General features: G+C 45.0%; 2 pseudogenes; one reads left to right on the top strand and one right to left on the bottom strand.

The window, feature by feature from the left end:
* Positions 1 to 3,500: 3,500 nt before the first annotated feature.
* On the bottom strand, positions 3,501 to 3,618 carry LOC134953686 (5S ribosomal RNA; annotated as a pseudogene).
* A 492-nt stretch (positions 3,619 to 4,110) lies between these two features.
* LOC134953674 (5S ribosomal RNA) lies at positions 4,111 to 4,228 on the top strand (annotated as a pseudogene).
* The last annotated feature ends 2,800 nt before the right edge of the window (positions 4,229 to 7,028 follow it).

Below are 7,028 nucleotides of genomic sequence, written 5' to 3'. Positions count from 1 at the left end.
CATGATTCTGGACACAGACCAGAAGAGGGTTTATCTCCCGATGGAGAAGGCTCAGGAGCTCATGACACTGGTCAGAGACCTATTAAAACCAAAACAGGTGTCGGTGCATCACTGCACGCGAGTCCTGGGAAAGATGGTGGCATCATACGAGGCCATTCACTTCGGCAGGTTCCATGCGAGGACCTTTCAATGGGATCTGTTGGACAAGTGGTCCGGATCACATCTACAGATGCATCGGCTGATCACCCTATCCCCCATGGCCAGGGTGTCTCTTCTGTGGTGGCTGCAGAGTGCTCACCTTTTCGAGGGCCACAGATTCGGCATTCAGGACTGGGTCCTGGTGACCACGGATGCAAGCCTCCGAGGGTGGGGGGCAGTCACACAGGGAAGAAATTTCCAAGGTCTGTGGTCAAGTCAGGAGACTTGCCTTCACATCAACATCCTGGAACTAAGGGCCATACAGGGCCGGATTAAGGCTCCACGGGGCCCGGGGTACTTAAGACAAGGGGGCCCCCTGAGGGCTAATTGTAGTATATATATATATATATATATATATATATATATATGGGGGGAAGGGGGGGATTCCATACACTATATATATATGAATGCTGTTATAGTACATATTATTGAACAGAAAAATAGAAAGCCAATGAGTCCAAAGTAGCAAAACAAAACAATATCAAATAATGGTACTCAGCTGGACTCAGAGAATCAAATGTTGATGCTGGTCTGCAAGGTACAAGGCCACCCCAAACCTGTCACACGGTAGGTGGTGTTAGTATGATGTGAGGGTACCCTCTGCAAGTGTCTAAGGGCACACAAGCTGCTGATTACAATAGCTTCAAGAAGAAAACTGTTACCACACATACAGCATACTTACACACACACACACACACACACACACACACACACACACACACCATATATACTGTACATACATGACACACACACACAGCAAACCTATAGACACTGTCAAAGTCAGAAAAATCTCACGATGCACACTGCCATATTTGCACCTCATATGTGTCCCTGCTGCGCATGCGTGCGCTCTCCCGTGCGTGCGCATACTCGCTGTTGCGGGCACCCGCAGGCGCACGGTATGCGCATTTACGGTAGAGATTGTATGCGTCTAGCGGGCGAATCTTTCGTTACATATTTTCACCATATAATGTATTTTGTAGATTATGGTCCCTTTGATAGAATCTGAAAGTTTGGTTAATGTAGCATGTTCATGGACAGAGAAATCCCTCTTTGTTTGATACGAAGGGTCAGACAGGAGTAATACAGTGGTGTTTAGTATCCATCGGAAGAATATTTAATTAGCAATATTCCGGTGTTGGTTTGAAACAGATTAATCGCTCGTGCGAATAGTTATGGACATAAGAAGTTTATGTCCATTTACTATTATTTGCACTTACTTATCCATGCGGCGGGAAACCTAGTTTCCCACCCACCTGAGCAGTTGGAAATTGTCACAGCCCACCTGTATGAATCAACCTATGACCTTTTGTTATAATGCGAAGACGAATTCCTGTGTCCAATAAACAATGAGATTGTAGGGACCATTGAATTGTATTGTGTGTGGGGCATAAATAGACAAGCCGATCACATCCAGCTCACTCTTCAACGGTTCTCATTGCTGATAATCGGGAGCTGGATGTCCAGAGGCGCATGCGATCATTCCCTTTGTGCGTAAGTTTTCTCCGCAATCATATTGTCTTTCTAGTTATTGTGGGCCATATCTCTCTCTCTTCTCCTCTTTCTCTCATTTTCCCTTAAATGTAATTGTGTTGTATTGTATTCACTGTGTAGTTATCTGGTTAGTTAGTCTATGTTATATTGGTAGTGTATGACTTGTATTGTATTATTCTTTTCTCAAGTATAACAATCACATAAGGCGTTAGACCCTAAGTACGGTATCTGTGAATTTCTTATAGTGTTAAGTATTCTCAGAGCGCTTTTAAAGTTAATAAGGTTACTCTGTGTTGCATACTCACCCTATCTCTACACCAAGGGTTTACTGCATAATACACTGTTTTATGGTATAGTTATAAAGGTTTAACATTGTGAGCATCTGCGCCGCTGGTGATCTCCTCGTGGTCCCGAGCGTCCGCAACGCTATAGCGAATCATTACGTTAGTCGGCAGCCTACAGCGTGCCTGCCAGTGATCTCTTGGCCGTAAGCGAACGTGACGCTTGAGCGTCTCGACTACGGCTAAGCGATTGTTACGCAACGTGCGTACCCTTACGGTACTCCAGACGTAAACAGCGTACAGTGTTCTTAGGCCTCTTAAAGGGTTTTTAAGTAAGATAAATATTCAGCTTTATCAACACACACACCGCATACATGCACACAACATATATACTATACATAAAAGACACACACACACACACACACACACACACACACACACACCATACATACACACAACGTGTATACTGTACATACATGACACACACACACAGCAAACCTATAGACACACACACAGCATACATGCACACAACATACATACTGTACATACACAACACACACACACACACACACACACACACCATACATACACGTCACTAACCAAGAGAGAAGAGGAGGAGATTGTCACTGCCCGAGTCCATGTGAGAGGAGCTGCTGCTTCACATACTCAGTAGCTCCCTCTGCTGTCTGCAAATGTATCCAGTGCTGCAAATAGCTCTGCTGATCAGAGCTCTCTGTGAGGAGCAGCCGTCCATGCTTGCGCGGCGGCTCTGATAGTGACTGCAGGTGTCTTTGCAAAAAGCGGGGGTAGAGTCTGCACAGGATCTCTCAATCTGAATACTTGCTAATTTATTAGACATAGGATAAACCTATAGCTTATTTCGTTAACCAACATATGGCCATGTAGTTGAGTAATTCATAGCAGGCACTGGGTTGGTGGTGCTCCCAGAGGTAGTTCAGTAAACTGATACAAAGAAATTGTATGGTTCCTGTATAGTACAGGAGCCAAAGAAGAAAAGAAGAAAGACTACACGTCTCTTCTGGGGCACTCTTTTATAGTAATTTATGTGATATTAAGGTATTTAAAAAATAACTTTTATTTGTATTCCTCTTAAAATAAGGGGCTATGAGGCAAAAATGGAACTAAAGCACACTAGAGTTGCTATCTATTTATCAAGAGGATAATCCATCAAATTTAAGTGAATTTGATTGTACAAGGTGATACAAATCAAACTGACTGGCTCCGTTCAGCAAAAATATATATATAAAAATGTGTGTCTCTCTGGTGTTAGAAGCGCTGTGATCCAGATTTAAATGATATAGGAAATATCATGTTCCAAAGAAATACAATATAATTGTATCAAATCACACTATCATTATTCTGGAAGGGAGAGATATTTCTCTGTATAACACAGGTGGGCTCACCTTGTTGCCTAGGTAAGAATCTGTTTCTATAGGCTAGAGTGGATATTGTGAGTGTTGCCTGAAACTTTGGCTCCAGGTCTGATTGTTTTTTGTAGGATAAAAATACCTGCAGTACCGGGTATTCTCTGGTGGTCTCCCAACCAGGTACTGACCTGGCCCACAGTGCTTGGCTTCCAAGATCAGACGAGGTTGGGCATACTCAGTGTGGTGTGACCGCAGGTAATGTATCCTGCTTTATATTGCCTGGAGCCAAGTGTTGTGTAATGGAAGTTATTCAAGAACTCTTAGAGTCCAGATATTGGTGATACAACAATGTGTATCGATGATATTGGAGAGGACAATAGGAGATACGTCCTGAGCCAAAGTTCAGTTTACTGATGAGCCTGATGTTGTCCCAGGATCCCCTTATTGCACAAAAATTATTATTTTCCAAACTAGTCACAAAAAATTATTTGTTGTATAATGTATACATTATACAACAAATAATTTTTTGTGACTAGTTTGGAAAATAATAATTTTTGTGCAATAAGGGGATCCTGGGACAACATCAGGCTCATCAGTAAACTGAACTTTGGCTCAGGACGTATCTCCTATTGTCCTCTCCAATATCATCGATACACATTGTTGTATCACCAATATCTGGACTCTAAGAGTTCTTGAATAACTTCCATTACACAACACTTGGCTCCGGGCAATATAAAGCAGGATACATTACCTGCGGTCACACCACACTGAGTATGCCCAACCTCGTCTGATCTTGGAAGCCAAGCACTGTGGGCCAGGTCAGTACCTGGTTGGGAGACCACCAGAGAATACCCGGTACTGCAGGTATTTTTATCCTACAAAAAACAATCAGACCTGGAGCCAAAGTTTCAGGCAACACTCACAATATCCACTCTAGCCTATAGAAACAGATTCTTACCTAGGCAACAAGGTGAGCCCACCTGTGTTATACAGAGAAATATCTCTCCCTTCCAGAATAATGATAGTGTGATTTGATACAATTATATTGTATTTCTTTGGAACATGATATTTCCTATATCATTTAAATCTGGATCACAGCGCTTCTAACACCAGAGAGACACACACATTTTTATATATATATTTTTGCTGAACGGAGCCAGTCAGTTTGATTTGTATCACCTTGTACAATCAAATTCACTTAAATTGGATGGATTATCCTCTTGATAAATAGATAGCAACTCTAGTGTGCTTTAGTTCCATTTTTGCCTCATAGCCCCTTATTTTAAGAGGAATACAAATAAAAGTTATTTTTTAAATACCTTAATATCACATAAATTACTATAAAAGAGTGCCCCAGAAGAGACGTGTAGTCTTTCTTCTTTTCTTCTTTGGCTCCTGTACTATACAGGAACCATACAATTTCTTAGTGACTGCAGGTGTGCCCGGCCAGTGCAGAGATGAAGACAGGGCTGTCTCCATCTCTTGAAAACAAATTTGGCCCACGCGCGAGGGGTAGTTCTGTGCCACTGCCACCAATGGCAGAACATTATATATGTATAAATAAATAAATAAATCAATGTAAATGTCCAGTGCTTGATGGCAGACAGGGGGCCCCAATATAAGGGGGGCCTGGGGTAATGTGTCCCCTGGGCACCCCCCTTAATCCGGCTCTGGGGCCATATACAACGCCCTAAGTCAAGCGGAGACCCTGCTTCGCGACCAATCAGTGCTGATTCAGTCAGACAACATCACTGCAGTGGCTCATGTAAACCGCCAAAGCGGCACAAGGAGCAGGGTGGCGATGGCGGAAGCCACCAGAATTCTTCGCTGGGCGGAGAATCACGTAAGAGCACTGTCAGCAGTGTTCATTCCGGGAGTGGACAACTGGGAAGCAGACTTCCTCAGCAGGCACGACCTCCACCCGGGAGAGTGGGGACTTCATCAAGAAGTCTTCGCGCAGATTGCAAGTCGGTGGGAACTGCCACAGGTGGACATGATGGCATCCCGCCTCAACAAAAAGCTACAGAGGTATTGCGCCAGGTCAAGAGACCCTCAGGCGATAGCTGTAGACGCACTAGTGACACCGTGGGTGTTCCAGTCGGTTTATGTGTTTCCTCCTCTTCCTCTCATACCCAAGGTGCTGAGAATCATAGAAAAAGAGGAGTGAGAACAATACTCATTGTTACGGATTGGCCAAGAAGGACTTGGTATCCAGAGCTGCAAGAAATGCTCACAGAGGACCCATGGCCTCTGCCTCTAAGACACGACCTGTTGCAACAGGGGCCCTGTCTGTTCCAAGACTTACCGCGGCTGCGTTTGACGGCATGGCGGTTGAACGCCGGATCCTAGCAGAAAAAGGCATTCCGGATGAGGTTATTCCTACGCTGATAAAGGCTAGGAAGGACGTGACGGCTAAACATTATCACCGTATATGGCGAAAATATGTTGCTTGGTGTGAGGCCCGGAATGCTCCTACAGAGGAATTCCAGCTGGGCCGTTTCCTTCACTTCCTACAGTCGGGAGTGACTTTGGGCCTAAAATTGGGTTCCATTAAGGTCCAGATTTCGGCCCTATCCATTTTCTTTCAAAAAGAACTGGCTTCTCTTCCGGAAGTCCAGACGTTTGTAAAGGGAGTGCTGCATATTCATCCTCCTTTTGTGCCTCCAGTGGCACCTTGGGATCTTAACGTGGTGTTGAATTTCCTGAAGTCACACTGGTTTGAGCCACTCAAAACCGTGGAGTTAAAATTTCTCACGTGGAAGGTGGCTTCAGCTAGGCGTGTGTCAGAATTAGCGGCTTTGTCACATAAAAGCCCCTATCTGGTTTTCCATATGGACAGGGCAGAATTGCGGACCCGTCCACAATTTCTGCCAAAAGTGGTGTCATCCTTTCATATGAACCAGCCTATTGTGGTGCCTGTGGCTACTCGTGACTTGGAGGATTCCGAGTTACTAGATGTGGTTAGGGCTTTGAAGGTTTATGTAGCCAGAACGGCTAGAGTCAGGAAAACTGAGTCGTTGTTTATCCTGTATGCACCCAACAAGCTGGGTGCTCCTGCTTCAAAGCAAACTATTGCTCGCTGGATCTGTAACACGATTCAGCAGGCTCATTCTGCGGCTGGATTGCCGCTTCCAAAATCAGTAAAAGCCCACTCCACAAGGAAGGTGGGCTCTTCTTGGGCGGCTGCCCGAGGGGTCTCGGCATTACAGCTTTGCCGAGCGGCTACTTGGTCAGGTTCAAACACTTTTGCAATGTTTTACAAGTTTGATACCCTGGCTGAGGAGGACCTTGTGTTTGCTCATTCGGTGCTGCAGAGTCATCCGCACTCTCCCGCCCGTTTGGGAGCTTTGGTATAATCCCCATGGTCAGGGGCGGATCCAGAAGAAAATGATAGGGGGGGGCACCATGGAAGGGGCAAGTACATTTGCGTGCGGCTTCGGTGCATGTGAGGTGGCGCTTCTTATACAATGCCCACAGTTGTAGCGCTCATTATGCAATGTCCACTGTACTGGTAGTGCCCCTTATATAGACCCCATAGTAGTGGTGTCCCTTATGCAATGCCCGTATTGCCCCCAGTAGTAATGTTGCCTGTAGTAATGCCCCCAGTCATTATGCCCCCAGTGGTAATGCCCCTGCAGTTATGACCCCAGTAGTTTAGCCACCAGTA

Source organism: Pseudophryne corroboree, chromosome 8 (assembly GCF_028390025.1).
Source record: "Pseudophryne corroboree isolate aPseCor3 chromosome 8, aPseCor3.hap2, whole genome shotgun sequence".
Classification (NCBI taxonomy): Eukaryota; Metazoa; Chordata; class Amphibia; order Anura; family Myobatrachidae; genus Pseudophryne; species Pseudophryne corroboree.
The sequence above is the reverse complement of the archived record's forward strand: the minus strand, read 5'-3'. Positions and strand labels throughout refer to the sequence as shown.